The sequence below is a fragment of the Triplophysa rosa genome, linkage group LG14 (assembly GCF_024868665.1).
Source record: "Triplophysa rosa linkage group LG14, Trosa_1v2, whole genome shotgun sequence".
NCBI lineage: Eukaryota > Metazoa > Chordata > Actinopteri > Cypriniformes > Nemacheilidae > Triplophysa > Triplophysa rosa.
Window position 1 is genome coordinate 22,201,814 of NC_079903.1, and position 18,160 is coordinate 22,219,973.

Here is an 18,160-nt window from a genome sequence, read left to right on the forward strand (position 1 = left end):
AGCACACACTTAGGCCCTGTCCCAAATGACGCACTCCGGTCTTGTGGACCTCCTCAGAGTCCACACTTGGTGACGTCAGGAAGTGCAGACCTACAGGGCACTAGGCACGAGTCCACAAGGATACACGGGAGTGCATTTTGGGACAGACTTGAGGTCATCACACCGGAAAGAGCAAGCGGTGCTTTCTAATCACTCTCGCGGTACTTTGTTGTCATCCGCTGATCAGTCTGCGCAGCGCCGCGTGTTGTCGACCACTTGTTGTCCCATTGTAGTATTTGGGACAGGAGCTGCAGGTTTTTATTGTTCTGTATTTCATATGTTGATATGCCACCCGAGCATTATGCAATAGATACTTATGTTTGTAATGCATTCATTTGTCATGACGTAAATGCAACTGCTTATGTGTATATTTATTTATTTGTATACAATATTCTTCTGTATACACTTCTTAATATGCATATATGTTGTTGTTGTTATTTAATATTTCTCTATAATACAGAAGCTGTGTTGTTCAGCTTTACAGAGACAACTACATATAAATCTACAACAAAACATGGCTTATTACCTTAAGTAAGAAAATGCACTGCATTCAAAGTTTTTATTCTTGAATAGCTGGCTTAATAGAAACTAAATAAGCAGTAATGTGAATAAGTAACCAATTAATAAATTAATTTAGAATTTTATCAAAACATACATTTAAAAATGTATTTGTCATGTTTACGTAAATGTCTGACATCCACGACACTCCTACCATCCGTTCTGTGATTGGGCGTTCGCAAGGATTCCTGGGTAGGGGACTTCAGTTGAGTCTGCATCAATGCGGGCTTCGCCGAAGACCGCATCGAAGGTACAAAGGAGGCGCTCGCGAGCAGACTTCTGAGCGCTAAAAAGACAAATGGGACACCCTACGGACTCGTAGACTTGGCGAGCATGCGCAATTTAAGTCCACGAGACCGCAAGTCCACATGAAGTGCGCCATTTGGGACAGGGCCTTATTTCCCTCCACAGACCGAGTGTTTCCACTGTGAGTGTGTGTATAAGTGTGTGTGACGGTCCTACCCCAGGGCAAAAGCCTGTTATTCACTTTAAAAGGGCATTCCTTAGCCTACCTCCACCAGGAGAACCTATTCATAAATTCTTCCATATGTTGCCTCTCTCCCTCTCTCTTTGGTTCCGGCTTCTCTTTATCTGTTCCCAGCATGTCTGTCTCCTTCCCTTTATTCTATTATCCATCCCTCTTTCATTCATCACTCACCATTTTTTTTACTTCAACGTTCAGACCCCCTCCCAGCTCTCTGACAACAACTAAAAAAACCTGTGAAAGAGCGAGGGAGACCGTTTGGGGCAATGTGAGGCATGGGACCGTTTTCTCCTTCAAACTTCAGATCTCCCCACTGAACCCACTGACCCTCATACCCGCCCCACACACACACACACACCCGTCGGACTAATCCAGGCATTTATCAGCCCAAATAGAGGCACAGATAATCATTCCACCCCCATGAGATCACCTCTCTACCACCCCTGAGTGTGAGTGGATGCATTGGTGCGTTTGTCTTCCCCTCAAACCCCAGAACGGCACACAAAGGGCGCAGGAAAATACATGACATCTTTCTAAAACGGCACACGGGAGTACTAAAAACTCTTAGGGGCTCTGTAAAGAACGTGTGGGGAACAGAAATGGTGCATGCTGTATCCTATAATAATCAGCATCTGTCTTGATTGACAGTAAAACATTCAGAGTTGCTTAAAGAAGATACATGAGAAGTTAAACTCTATAACAGGGGTATTCAGTTAAAGTTCCAAGATGTCCGGTCTTTATATTTTCTTCCAAACGGAGGTCCAGACAGTATGTTTTTTGAAAATAAGTAAATATTTAATCAATTTAGCCCAGTTATATATATAAGATATGATCTTTTATCAGGACTTTTATTTTATATGTTGATGTAATAGAGGTCTAATAATTAATATTTGTAAATAAAAAAACCATACCATTCATACCAGAACTACTATCTTTAAATAATTTCCCAATTAGAACGTTGTTCATTATAAAATGTGACCCTGCTTGTGAAAACCCAGCAAGTCTTTTAAATAAAATCATCCTACAGAATATTCTGTGAAAATATAACAACAATATCTTCAATATTGACTGAATAATGCCATTTCAAAGATTGAAATCTTAGTGAAATTCATGCTTGTAGCCTGGGTTTTCACAGGGACACAAATGTTTACATGCTGATCAATGCTAATGCTAAATGTAGATAAAAACGTTATGGTTCATAAAATATCACAAATCTGGTCGAAAGGTTGGTGACATATAGTAAACAGACTGACAGATACAAATACTTTAATATTGCTGCATTTAGTTTACTGTTGTGTGTCCATTTACGGTGTTTTGCCTGTAGTATAATGAGCCCCTCCCGCTGGTTTCCACAGCCAGTAAATGGTAAGTGTACAGTAAGTGTTCTCAACCAATCACTGATGAACTGAGCCAGACCAGACCAATTTACCGCTGATCACGTAATGCCTTTGAATTTACAGGATATTATGTGCGCAGGCAGTGTTACCTCTGCTAACATTAAACATATCATAGCTTGCTTTCTAAAGGAAGGACTTTTTCTTTTTGGAAATGTAAAGTTACACAACGTGGTCAGCAATTATAGCATTCCAATCCCATTGTATGTATCTATCCATGCTTATTACATATAGTGCCCAGTTAATTGCTTACGTGAAAAGCAAAAAAGTAATGGGTCGAAATATTGTATTAGCTAATTTCCAACGCCAGAAATCATTCCTGGTATAAGGATTAAGGTCAGCCAGAGTTAAAAGTAAAAATGTTTTTGCAACCAGTGTTACTTGCATAGCCCACTGGTTTGCTCGGTTGGCTCGCAATCTATAGCGTAATTGTGACACCATCGGCTTGCCATAGAAAGGGTCAAATGAAGCGCGTGTGGCGCTAGATAAAAATATAGCAGCAAAAGATCAATTACATAAATGTTCCTAAAAGCGCGTGTGATGCGATTCTCCGTTGTGTAGAAGCGGGGCTCAATTTAAACAAGGGAAATAGTAAAATGTTTTAAATTGTTTATTAGGCTGTCTCGCGGTCTGAATGAACGAAGCAAAGGTCCGGATCCGGCCCGCGGTTCGCCAATTGAGGATGACTGCTCTATAAGATGCATTATAAAGTAATGCGTTTGAAGAACGTATGCTCAATATGTACGTTTTTATTCAATTAATTTGCTATTAAAGATAAAATTTGAAATATTGAGGACTTTTGTTTTTTGTCAGTGTCAAGGTATATTGATGCAATTAATACTCTCTGAAGCATGCACCCTTACTGTTTTAATGTATTATTAAACTTATGCATATATATTAAATATATATACTATTTTAAACTTAAAAATAAAATGCCCATTCTATTATTTTTCTGTATTTACTGTTTATAATCGTTTGATTAAATGTTATGCTTTTGCTTTATTTTATGAACTACTGACAACATTTCTTCTGAATTCCAAATAAAATATTGTTTTTATTTGCATTTATCTGTAAGTTAAAACTGGACAAACATTTTAAACCCAGAACTGTATATTACATAATATATATAGACAGTTTCAGTATTTTTAATGTAATTTAATAATATTAATATACAATAAAATATTAATATAAACTAAAACAACTAAAATGAATTGTTATATTATAACCAAACACAGACCGGAAGTTAACTTCAGTCTGAACTTTCTAACTTTTGTGTCTCATTTGAAGTATTTTTAAGTATGGTATCTGTTTTGTGCATGCCCACTGCATACCGTAGTATACAGCATTATCTACAATAGACTTCTGGTAAAAAAGCTCAACTTTGAACCAAAGTCAATGAGTCGGTAAGCGTGTTTGGGTAAAATAAACCAGAAAAGCACTAAAGACTTTCCTTCCATACAAACAAGTCTCCCTGTCTCTCCCACTCATAAACACACAGACACTTAAAAACAAAAACACTCGCTGTTGCCAGCCAGAGAACTTGTTCCCTGTCATCTGCTGGCGAGCTCCGTGCCTCGACATCACATTTTATTAGACAAAGCCCACCCCCGCACACACCACACACACACTGTTGAATAGTCTGACTGCGCTTTGATCTGTTATAGACTGACAGTGGCACTTGTCCAGGGTCATGAGTGGAAATAATGACCCAAGAGAGTTCACTCCAGGAAGGGCACCCCCGTCCCATCCACACACACTCACATCAGCGAGGTCACACGGGACAATGGGGTCAGCCCTACCACATCTACTAGCAAAACGTGGAATTGACTTCCTATAAATGGGACCGCAGGCCATGATGAGGAAACTCGTCAAATGTTTCCAGATTTCACACTGAGCCTCTCACACACAAACAGGCTTTAGAAGATATATTGGTGAGGACCTCTCCATAGATGCAGTGGTATTTATAGACCATTATGCAAGACGTAAAACAACATTGGTCCAAACAGATCTCATCCCCCATTCTGCCTTACAAAGGTAAAGCGCAGTAACTACACATTTACTCAAAATTGAGTTAAGACTTGAAATGGGCTTTGTGACACCTGCTTTGTCTTGTGACAAAGTCTTCTGGTTCAATCTTGTACCATTTCAGAGAAACAAGTGCGTCAAAATTGCAGTAACTACTAATTTAATTACTGGAGTAAAACTTTAAAGGTTTTTTTTTTCAGTTCCAGTGTTTGCATAGTTATTGTACTTTGTCTTTGGAGGGCAGCATTGACTCCCATAGTATTTCTTTCCCTACTATAACAGTAGATGGGGAATGAGGTCTGTTTGGTTACTGACATTCTTTCAATCTTCCTTTGTGTTTAGCAGAACAAAGACATTTATACAGGTTTGGAACAACCTGAAGGTGAGTAAATGATGACAGAATGTTCATTTTTGGGTGAACTGTCCCTTAAATTGTGGAGATTTTAGTGGCATCTAGCGGTAAGATTGCGAATTGCAACCAACGGCTCACTTCCCCCTGCCTTTTGAAGCACTACGGTGGCTGACACAGGACAAAGATGTCGTCGCGTCTTCGCTTCTTTGCCGAAGGAGATAACATATTTATGAAACGCGCTCTGTAGAGCAGTTTGTCGGTTTAGGGCTACTGTAGAAACAACATGGTGAATTCCATGTAAGGGGACCCGCGGTGTATGTAAACAGAAATAGCTCATTCTAAGGTAATAAAAACAAAACGCTTCATTATGTAAGGTCTTTATACACCTCTGGAGACATAGTTAGGTATATTTAGGGGCTAAGTCCCGTGGCCACTACTGCTTCTGTTGGTATTATTATTATTCTTCCCCAATGGGAGTCTATGGCAGCTCTATGAACCGTATGTAGGAAAATGATTGAATTTGGCACACTCGTAGTGGTGGTCCTCAATAGTCCGGTGACCAATTATGGGGGCCCTAGCACTCACTCTGTAGAGCCACCAGCAGTTCAAAAATTTAATTTTCAAACGGCTGTAACTTTTGAACCCATTGATCTACAGAATTCTACTCAGCACATGTCATCCACTCCTCACGCTCATCGTATTCCATGTGTTACATTAAGACTCCGCCCATTGCAAACTTTTCAAAGTTGACCCAAAAATTTATTTGAGGCCGTATCTCGGCCATTCTTCAATCTATCGACACAAAACTTTGTACGCTTCATTGACACCTCGAACTGGGGATCTGTGCCAATTTTGGGAACAGCGCCACCTATGGGCCGCGAGTTTTGAAAAATGGCTATTTTTTTTCATAACTTTGGATATGTTTCTCAGAAAATCGTGATCTCGGTGTCTACGGGTTCCTCGGGTCATGTCGGATCGCTTGATTCTGTCACTATTGGATGAACGGCCTGTCCGCCATTTTAAATTTGGACATAAATCGAAATATATTTTGAATTGTATGATATAACTGCACCAAATTCGGTACGCGCCAATTAATTACAGTCCCGGATGTAAGGTGAAGTTTCAAGACAGCGCTACCTAGTGTTCATGAGATATTACGCTTTTTATATAATTGCTTATAACTCTTGAACACTTTGTCTGAAATTCATTTTCCAACATTATTTCTCCTGGTCCGTGCCGATTCCATTGATGCCTCGTTTGTCATTTTCAAACATTCGGTTCATAACTTATTCTAAAGCATGTGAAAAACGTTTCTGTAGCTGCTCATTTAACTGAAGTGGTCTATTTTTTTCAAAGCTCCGCTCATGTGATCTTTGGACCGAGCCGCACAGAAATGTCCAAACTGATTTTTTATTTCTGGGGCGATATTTCGAGAAATACCTATTCAAAGTTGACTGTGCCTGTGACATTGTATCTTTCTCATATTAAACTATTCTGACCGTATGTAATATGTTGTGCATTACTTTACAAAAATTATATTGTTGCCTTCATTCCCACTTATGCTATCTGTTTCTCAAATACATTGTATTTCTGTTATTTTTGCTCTATGCTTTCGTTTCAGCCCCTTCGGGGATTGGCCCATTTCAATGTTTTATTTTTTTAATTTTTTCTTTGGTTTCTTGGCCAAGCATGTCAACTGAGTGGCACACCTGATAAACCGATAGCCTCTGGTCCAAAAGGTTGTGGGGTCGAATCTTGAGTTGTGCATTTCTACACAAAATTATATTCTTGCTTTCATGGTCACTTCTGAAATCTGTTTCTCCTGTACACTGTATTTCTGTTTCTTATGCTCTACTGCGTCATTTCAGCCCCTTCGGGGATAGGCCGATATCGATGCTTAAAGCTCTGAAAGCTGTCCTTTGCAGCCAGGTCACACTACGTCAACTGAGTGGCTCAACCAGATAAAGCGCATGCCTCGAAGTGGGTTCGAATCCCGAGAGGTGTGTGTAGCTTGTTATAGAGTGTGCATTGTGATGTCTTTGTCGCCTGTTATTTAAACTGTCCGTTTTTCACGAACATATTGTTCTTGTGGCTGTGCGATGTCATAGCTGCAACTTTGGTTGTTGTTACATATCGCTACGTACACCGCTATCAGCTTTGCTCTGAAGCCTGGTTGTGGGATGTCGGCTCAGTGGCGAGACTCGCAAAGTCACTAACATGGAGTCTTTGGGGTCAGTGGTTCGAATCCGGCTGTGGGCGTGTTCGGTGCTTGTGAGTAAATTGTGCGCTTTGAGTTTGTTCTTCTCGAGCTGCCCCTTTTTCATCATCATGGATTTTCCATTTCTGACGTTTTCGCTCACGTGGCTCTGCTCCGGCGTGGCTCCGCACTGCGCTTGAGGGGCCTTAGGGGGGAATGGCCCCGTATCGCTGCTTGCAGCTATATTATATTGCATTTCTGTCAATAGATCTTCCAAAAAATTACACAGCACCTTTAAAATCTTTGATTTTGGACACTTGGTAAATCTGAGCACAGTTTGCATCATGCTCAGAATTACAGATCTTGGAAAACAGAGACACTTTTACGCACACACAAATGAGGTGTTCTCAGACTTTTCTGTCTCTTTCACACAAACACACACGTTGTATTCTCCAAACTAGTGTGTTATGTAAACGTGTATGTATGTAGGTCAGTTGTAGCCCGTCTCCACACGGCGTCAGACTGTGTAATGAGTCCTGCTGTTCTGTCTGTACTACCCATTACATCACCCCAAGCTAAGCGCCCACACACAAACAGACTCGCTCATGTCTGCTGCATGTTCATATGTCCTTCATTACAGTAAACAGGACGGCACTTGTTGTTTTTTCATTGAAAATGTGACACTCAGTCTTGGCCATTGATTGCTGTGACGCACATGCAGCCGTACCACACCCCCATTGTATTTGTGTGTATACATTAATGTGTATGGATGTGTGTATGGATCAATAAATACATGGGTTGTTGGATGTATAGTGACTGTATGTTCACGCATATGAAAATCTATAATAAGGGTAAATATTGGCCATTAATAAAAAAAATGTTAATTTCTCATAATGATGTGTTGCTACTTTGAAACCAAGCACGTCAAAATTAATGTCACTTTTAGGGTCAAAGTTCAGAGTCATAGGTGATGGGGCACAGCAGGTCTGATTGGTGTTTCTATTTGAATCACCGTGTGAAAATGTAGACAAAACCCCCACACACACTTATATGTTTTTGCAAAACTCTTATTGAGCAACAAATTCATATTTTTTTCAGAAACTTTGGGAGAGGCAAACAAGTTATTCTTTATTATGTTAATTGTTTTGATATGGAACATAGAGAAGAAAATGGTTTTATGTCATGTTTTAACATGTTTCATTTTGACTAATGCATTTATATTCCTTCAGACACCAGTATGAGTATAGTAACCTGAGCCCTGCTAAAAATGTAATCATTTCTGTACCACTAGTGGTGTCAATTGGAATTACACTAGCTTTCCAACCCCCATCTACCAGTGGTCATTCAAACAGTTCCATCCCAAACAAGCACCACCGGTTGAGCCAGTTGACATGTCTTTAGTGAAATCAACCTTATGACTTATAAACTGTAAATGGATTTATTAAGAATTGTTTTATTGTTTATCCTTTTGTATTCATAGTGTAAACTGACTTTTGCATTTTTTATTGTTTATTTTCATTATGCTTCCTAGTTTGTCTTTTATTGCATATCCATTCATATTTTAATGCATTTGTAATTTATTTATTCAATCGTCTTAAATCATAAATTCTATTCTATTCTATTTACATGTATTTTTATTTAACTTTTCACAATACACATTTTTTTCAAAGCAGCTTTATAAAAAATACAATTCATTTTTAATGTAAGTTATAGTATTTAAAATGATCAAATCTAATGTGCATCCTGAAGAAATGATAATGTGATCATAAAGACTAAAGGAAAAATTAAATTTGACAGTTTTGTTTATGTTCCGGTTTGAATTTAGTTTTATCTTGGTTGTTTAAAGGGGTCATATGGCGTGAATACGTGTTTTTCTGTGTCTTTGGTGTGTTATAAGTTGCCCATGCATGTATTTTATCATGTAAAATTGTAAAAATTAAAGTGTCGGAACAAAAAATGCGTTCTAATTAAAAGCGAATGCTCACCCAGACCTCTTGTGTAACCAAATCTATGAAATATTATGATTGGACTAAGACCGCCCAAATGTATACGCAAGTAAGGTGATGTTCCAAATATGGTAAGAGGCGTTACATTTCTGTCACACGCTTGCAGTATTCCACCATTCACTACGCACTGGTTAACTGGCCAATCATAGCGTTTCAGAGAGGCGGGGCAAAGACGAGATACAAACATGCACGGTGTGTGGAAAACACAGCGTTTTTGAACCTTAAATCGTGTATACACATTGCATTACATCTAAAACAAATGATAATATTCGTATATGACCCCTAATATCATATGACCCCTTTAATTTCTTGTATCGTGTTTGTGTTTTTATGTTAAGAGACAACCCAACAAAAAAACATTTGAAGGAATTTTGTGGGAATTAGTCATTGACAATAAAGTCCAATTTCACTCTATTTTTATTTATAGGTTTTATTTCAATTAGCACAGAAAAGACAATAACAAGTTAGCCCATTTACTGCATTACACATGTGTTAGTGAGTGTGTTTGTTTTTAAGCGGCCTTGTGAGCGTGTGGGTGCACACGTGGTTGGTGTACGTGCTACAGGAAGTGTCTCCACTAGGAGTCTGTTGAGGGGTTAAAAAGCTGGACTGTGTGGTTAGCATGGAGGTTGTCGTGGTAACAGGAGTGGAATGTTGAGACCTGCTGTCCCTTAGTGGGGCCGCACTCGGAGCAGGGGCTTGTGTGTGTATGTTACTGAAGGGAGCAGGCCAGGGGTAGCACGCTTGATGGTCGTCCTGGAAAATGCCTCACCATTCTGATGGATTTCTCCACATACAAACACATATAGATGTGGACGGGACATCCAATCGTGTTCAATTAGTTGAAAAGGCAAATGATATTTATCTGTTTATCTGAGGTTATCTGTTTAACCCCACACGAACCTGTTGATTTCATTCAATTTCAAGTAAAACACATTGCACAAAAGTGCTTATTTACACTTTCACTACATCCTCATGCAAACATTCTTATGGTTATCAAGGCTCACAATGTTTTGAAATTTCAATTTAGTAATCTTGTAAAATCATTATTTATTTCTATTCATTAAAATGTCAAGTATGTCCATTTTAAAACTTAGACTATAACCAAGAATATATTAGGCAAAAATAAAAAACAAACTATACCTTTAATTATATTTGCATATACAAATAAAAAAACAATGATTACTTTTTAAGTCATCCACGTAACTCTGGCAACGTTTTGTGTTTGTTCTCTTCTTTGTACTAGCCCCTCCCTCGCCCGAGGGCCACGTTAAAGGTTTTCCTGTCCTTTCTTGTTCTCATGACATCATCTTAATACCTGTCTCGTGAGCAAGAGGTTGCATTAAGAACTGCTAATAAATTGTGAAGAGATGCATTGCATGAGATAGGATTTTTTAAGGAAAACGTAACTATCCTAAAAGTTTACAAAACACAATTCTATTTTCATTCAAACTTCCTGTTAAACGTAAACTTACCACTTTAGTTCACTTTGTACAGAAAATTCAGCAAAATGATGATGACGTGTGTACTACGTAAGGGTGTATACTAGCGCAGCGTCGGAAATCGCATACTGTAACCATACGTACTGAATTTGAATAAGTACCTACATATCGGCTGTTAAAAGAGTATGTATATAGTATGAGAGTAGTATGAATACATTTCGGACATACTGACCACGCCATGTTTTATGGTCATGTGACCCGTATGCTCTTTGACCTATGACGTATTAACAGCAACCTGTACGTGAGCATTGATAAAAACATGATTTAGTCACGAGAAATTCATTAACAGGCACTTACATTAAAAACGGACGTCCGCCTTATATTTATTTGATATTTATCCGCTATATTTATTTGATTTACTTTTGAAATTTGAGCGTTGCTCAGCTCCTGTGGCATCATGGGATAGAAAAGTGTCCATCCGATCCACACTCAGACCATCCGGGTATTTCTCGCCAACTGTTTTTTGCATACTGAGGTTTCGGACATACTATTCATGACTCATACTCATTCTCGCCTACTATATAGTATGGAAGTAGGCGATTTTGGACGCAGCGTATGTTTTGCCTAATAAGAAAATATGAGAATGTTCCCTTCCACCACTTACTCATAAATATACCAATAGTTAGGGTTTGGCTGGTTAATTTCAGTCCTTGCTGGTAGATGTCGTAACTACGAACCAATACTGTAGCTCTCTTTAGGTATATATTTATCGCTCTACCACCTGTCTCAACAATTTAGCAAAAAGCACAAACATCTGTTTCAGCCCGTTGCAAAAAAATACGGTTGAAGATTGTTTGTCAAGAAAATTAAGAGCAAAACTATTTTAAACACGATTTCTGTGCTGTTGTCAATCTTTATTACGGTTTATATAATAAGGTGGGACAGATTTATGTTATGAAACTGAACCCATCTATCTCATGAAACTCAACCTAGGTGCAGTGTGTTTGTATGTGTGATGTATATCAGCACAAAGCTCCTGGTGGCTATACACAGTAACTCAAATTCCATTCATCCCGCTTGACCACAGGTGTCAATAAAAAGATCTCCTCTTTTCCTCTCTTACACACATGCACGCGCACACACACTGAGATGTGGAATGCCGATTGTGATCTGATCAAAGACTTTACACCCTCCCTCAACAATACACACTATAGTGCTGTATGTGTCTGCGTGCGCATGTGTGTGTCGGTCTGCTCTCTAATGTTATGACCCAGAGAACACAAAAGGTCAGTAGAACACACCACACCTTGAGCTGTGACACAACAAACATGTTGATTAGAATGTGCGTGTATATTCCCATCAGAAACTGATAGCTTGTGAAATGTCAAAGGCAGAAGTACATATCCCAAATGTCACTGTGTATGCGTGATTCTGCGTTAACCATGGTGCCAAGAATAACATTCAAATGTCACACACACATACACACCTGATTTCTAACTCACACCCAGCTGCTTCCACAAACACTTTGTCTTCTATTAATAGAAGGGATGGTTCAAACTCTGTCATCATTCACTCACCCTCAGATTTTTTCAAACCTGTATAAATGTATTTGTTCTGTAGAACACAAAGAAAGATATTTGGAAGAATGTTTGACATTTTCAGTTCTGGGACATCATCCACTACAATACTGTAGTAGAAAAAATATTGAATGTTTTAGTTCTGTTCAACACAAGAGATATTTTGAAGAATTCTGGAAAACAAACAGTTCTGGGTACGTTTGACTACCATTTAATTTTTCCCATGGTAGTCCCAGAACTGAAAATCGCTCTGTGTTCATCAGAACAAAGTAATGTATACAGATATGAAATTACATGAGGGTGAGCAAATAATGAGAGAATTTTCATTTTTGGGTGAACTATCACTTTAACGGCATCTCTATGACATCACAGGAACACAGGTCATTGACTTCATTGACGTGGATCTATTACATCATAACAAGAAGAAGGCGTCAACACTTCCACTGGTTTTGTAATGATAAACAGCCACTGTGTGTGTGCGCACATGTATTTTATAATATAAACAAAACTGGGTTATGATTTAAATCCCACGTCACAATCTCAGTTACACAACTGACAAACAAACACAAACACACTGTTGAGAAAATGCAGATTGTGTTTTAGCTTTTATCTTGTAGCCTACTACAGTTACGTTGTTTCTCTCTCTCTGTCTTCATTTTCTGTAAGCTTTTGTGTTGTATTGTGTCCAAGGACTGACAATGCCTTAAGGAGATACAGTAGCTTCTATCTGTGACAGTCACCTCTCTCTCTCTCTCTCTCTCTCTCTCTCTCTCCTCTCATTCCCTCTCCTCTCGTTCCCTCTCCTCTCGTTCTCTCCTCTCGTTCCCTCTCCTCTCGTTCCTTCTCCTCTCGATCTCTCTCTCCTCTCGTCTCTCTCTCTCTCCTCTGCTCTCTCGGTCTCTCTCCCTCTCCTCTCATGTCTCCTCTCCTCTCATCTCTCTCTCTCCTCTCTTCTCTCTCTCTCTTTTCTCTCTCTCTCTTCTCGTCTCTCTCTCTCTCTCTCTCTCGTCTCTCTCTCTCTCCTCTCTCTCCTCTCGTCCTCTCCTCCTCTCTCTCTCTCTCTTCTCTCTCTCTCCTCTCGTTCTCTCTCGATCTCTCTCGTCTCTCTCTCTCCTCTCTCTCTCCCTCTCGTTCCCTCTCTCTCTTCTCTCTCTCTCCTCTCGTTCCCTCTCCTCTCATTCCCTCTCCTCTCGTTCTCTCTCCTCTCGTTCTCTCTCCTCTCGTCCCCTCTCCTCTCGATCCCTCTCCTCTCGTTCTCTCTCTCCTCTTGTTCTCTCTCCTCTCGTTCTCTCTCCTCTCTCTCTCTCCTCTCGTTCCCTCTCCTCTTGTTCTCTCTCCTCTCGTTCTCTCTCCTCATCTCTTCTCCTGCCCTCTCTTCATCTCACGCTCCCACACTCCTCGTCGACTCCTCGATCCCCTACTCTTGCTTGATTTAGATAAATCCAACACATGTGATTTTCATTGACCCTGTCAACGTCTTTTGTGCATTTTACATGCGAGCAAGAGCCTCGTCAGGAGCCTGAGCACCCATCCTTTTATTTAAACTTGTCCAATAAACTGGGGTTCTTGTCTTTTAAGAATCACTGCATACCTGCCCGCTTTTCCTTTTAAACACCTCTGATAATTCAACCAAACGGTTTTTCAAAATCAGAAACTACAGATATCTAATCTTCCTCGCATAAGGGGTCATGTTAATGTGTGGTTTTCTCCATTCCTTGGTCTGCGGATGACATCAAACAACGACAATTTTACACAAAAAAAAACAAGTAGTGCATGTCTTCGACATGTAAACCGTCGGTGTGTTCTTACATAAAAAGCCATTTTATTTCACAAATTCTTTCCCCTGCAAACGCCAATTACACAGGGCTCGTCCGATAAAGGCATCATAAATTTACTATTCAATTTACTGGTCTCCAGTCCAGCCAGTCTGGCCGAGGTGACAGGACAATAAATAAAGCTGGGCCCTGGGACGCTCCGAGAACCTTAGTGATTTACAAGGACACGAGGTTGAGGTTACGCATTAGTGTGACCTACAGTTCAGCAGATAACATTAGAATAGCACACTGTGAATTCTCGGCCTGCACACTGAAGCCCAGCGTTCTGCTCATCCGAGTCCATCTGCTTTATCATCGCGCTTCAGACGAGGCGTAAACCAACGGATGTCATATTTGGCAAATCCTACAAGTCTCTCTGAATCGATTAAGTCAGTAACAGAATTCATAGCTCTAGGCCTTCAATGAAATATGCAAATACTTTTAATTTAATTTATTTTAATTTAATATCTAGATAGACAGCAATTGAATAAATGCTCATTTCAGAGCTGGAAACCTTGCGGAAACATGCAAATAATGTTCAAATGCAAATGCTCACGTTAAATATGCAGCATTCGCTCTGCCTTGCATTTTATTTCAATCGGCTGCATTATTTTAAATCGCACGAGCGACTGATTTGAAGAACGGCTGTTGTGAACAATGGTTTGATTTCCTTCCTAATTTACGGGCAGGTGTGCAGAAAATGTTCTTAGCAATAATGACAGCTAATGTTCATCTTTGCTGCGTTTTCTAAATCTCTTACTCTAAAGCAAATACCCTGACAAGCTTCCATGTTACATCTAAACAGAGCACAAAATAATCAGGAGTTGATCCAGATTAGGACATTTGCATGGAAAATGCTATTTGGATTACAATTAATCCACCGTGACAGTAAATTAAAAAGTAAGAGTAAATGAGAATGAGGACTGTTTTGAGAGAAACTGTGATGAGAGTCCCTGTAAAGATGAACTACTCTATAAAATATCTCTCTATATAATCTTTAATGTGCGGGAGCCTGGCGTTTTATATTCAACCTCACATTCGAGATTTCGTTTTTAGATATTTAACATATGGGTTTAACAGAGCAAGCCTTAAAATCCATTCTAACCCTTTCAATGGAAGCACTGGATTTCTTAAATCAAAACAACAACTACTCAAGGTGGATATTTTGTAATCCCAATAGAAAAGATGTAAAAAGTTAACATACATATTCACATTACACCAGTTTAAGCAATATCTGCACCCCGGCCACAGCATTAAATGACGCTGCATGTAATAGTTCATGTAAATGCATTGAGTGCGAGCTGCCTCAGACGGGCCTGTCATGGTTATATGGATAAAAGATAAACGACTGGCTAAACTAATAGGCTCTGTCCTGTTCAGCATTTCCTCTGCTCCATTGAACCCAACATTATGTAGCTAGGTATGGTGTGCATGGAAAGACGTCTAATGTAATATTCATTTCCACCATATATTTCCATCTCATACATAAAAAAGCACATATGAATTCTTATTTGGCAAATCAAATACAACAGAGCCTTAGGTAGTGATGCCAGATGCTAGCTCCAGGGGCTGTTTCCTGATCTCAACACAGCGCTGTTTTGTAAGGATTGTTGCCCTCGCTAATGTGTTACCAGTCGTATCTGCAGTTATTCTGCGCTGAAGGCTCCGATAGGCGGTGCCTAGTACGTTGGGGGGGGGGGAACACAGGGAAGGGGGTTGCAAGGGTGCAATTTTTTAAAAGAAAAAAAAATTTGAGCGCTATCTAATCCTGTGCTTACACAAAATGAATATGTCATCAGAGGAATCGCAAGAACAGCAAAGATTAATGAAAGGCGCTTAGAAATTACAAGCACGCAAACTGATTTGATTAAAAAATAATCTTGGTGGTCATTGTGGAATATTCTTTGCCTTATCCACATCTCTGCCATCAGATGGCTATGATTAAAATGGGTCAGTGGGAGGTTACCGAGAGAATTCACATGCAACCCACACATGCAGCTATTAATGCAAGAGAAATAAAGGTGAGAAAAACAAAATCGTGTGTTACAAAGAGGCTCGGAGAGAGGATACCGGGAAAAAGACCAAAACTAAAGGTCTTACTAGAGTCCTTCTCAGTCGTCTTGCCCTCTACGGCGTCCCTCCCGCTCGAGTCTTTGTCCTCGGCCGCGGCCAATGAGGATGCTCGTGGGGATTCCTCGCTGTCTTCGCCTGGTTCTTCTACAATTGAACACAGGAAGGGCATTCGGTTACCCACTGGAGCTTAGTGCGAAACATCTTTGAACCCAAGATATGCCACAGATGACCAGCACCTCAACAGTTTAACACTGGCGTGCACTTCGAGGTCGTGGGGGTCCGTCTGGTTTCACACCCCAGGACATGCTGAAATATGAATCGTCTTCTGGGGTCCACATTACAACCTTCCCCAGATTGTTAGCGCCAGGCAGATTACATGGAAATTTTTCCGTAGGCTCAACCAACCCCCCCCCGACCGTGTTTAATAATTCTGTGTATCTTTGCAGCACTGCCAGTGGATTAATCTGTTTATGCTGTTAGGTGATAGGTTGAGGCCATGTGCCTCTAATCCCTGAAAGGCCTACTGTTCGCTTTCATCCAGAGAGCATTTGTCTCTCACTGTGCTGATGTCACATTTTAATGAATTTTTAGCAGGCTGAGTAATGCCAGATAACCACTCCTGTCTCTCTCCCTCCGCCCCATGCAGCTTCCATCACATGGCACGCGACAGGGGGAAGAAAGAGAGAGACGGAACGGGCCGAGAACGCGAGAGGGGGAGAAATAAACATATTTTGGAAGACCCCGCGAGAAATGAAATAAATTAGGACGACGTGAGGCAGGAAAATGCCGTTCAAAGTGCTGCGCTCATCCATTTTACAAAACCTTAATAACCATATAAATTGACCACGGGGAGGCGAAGAGGTCACCGGCACATTTGCATACAATCACTCAAGTCATTGTTTGGTAAGCAGAGGGCCCCGGCTCTGCGGATACATGATATAATTAACCCCTTAAAAATCCCCACACAGCGCTGGCACCGACGTTTTAAGTGCAATACATTAAGTGGAAATTATATACGGCATGAAATTTTCATGGCAGATGCTGAGAGTGATTGAAAGGCAAAATTGTGCTGCACTCTAGTCCTGATGTTTTATTAATAATATTCTGACAACGGGATGAAATATCTCCTGTCACTGCTGGCAGCCGGCTGCAAAAATTGCTATTTTGGCGCACACGCGGTGACGGCGTGCTCTAATACGTCCCGCAACAAAGGCGCCGTGTGTGTATGTGTGTATGTAAGATAGCTGGGGGTCTTTTTAGATGTACATGCTGCATTTCTTAAGGAAACAAGAAAGCTGGTGTATGTGTGTGTGTGTGTTTATTTTTACCAACCCACATACACATAACATGCAAATATAGTGCGCATTTCTTTACATTAAATTCCACAGTCAAACATGCACAGTGATGAATAAAAACAGTCAAATGCTTTTTATAATAAGCACACACACATAAGCAGTAGGGTCAGTGCTCCTCAGTTCACCTCTGTCATTATAGTAAGACAGGCGGTTAAAGCAACGCTAGGGGTGAAAAAGGGTGAGTGGTGTGTGGAAAGGGGGTGTTTGGGGGCAGAAGGGGTCTGGACGGAGGTTGTGTTTGAGCTTAAGCCAGTGTCAATGCAGAGGGCTAATAAGAAAGAGAGAGAGTGCTCAGCCTCAGTAGGCAGATGAGAATCTGCGTGACTTGGGCGGGGGGGTGGGGGTTGAGGACCAGCTGGAGGTCTGTGATCATGACCAGATTTCAGGACGGTTAATAAAGGAGACGCACACACACACACAAACACCACAGCACAATGTCACACCCTAAGGGCATGGGGGCAAACCCGTGGCCCCCTCGCCCCTCCTCCTCCAGCACCCGTGAGCTGCTCTCCTCAGTCGGCTAGATTTACCGACCCGGTCCCCCTAGCTGGGAAATGAAGTGCTAGCGAGCGTCTCTACCTCGAGGGGGCATCATATTTTTAAGGCGATCGTGGAATGTATTAATAAAACATAAGCGTGTCACCAAAAAGAAAAGGGCGAATTATGAAGGTAGTAACAGACGGAATAAGGGAGAAAAAAAAGACGGGTTGCTATCATCTGGGTCTCATCAGACGGCATTTTTTCCTTTCCTTCCACTGTCCCTCTCTCCCTCGGCTGTAAGTAGGGTGTTCTGCACTTTTTCTGGTATGCATTTCATGAGCGAGAGATACTCCCAGACACGCTT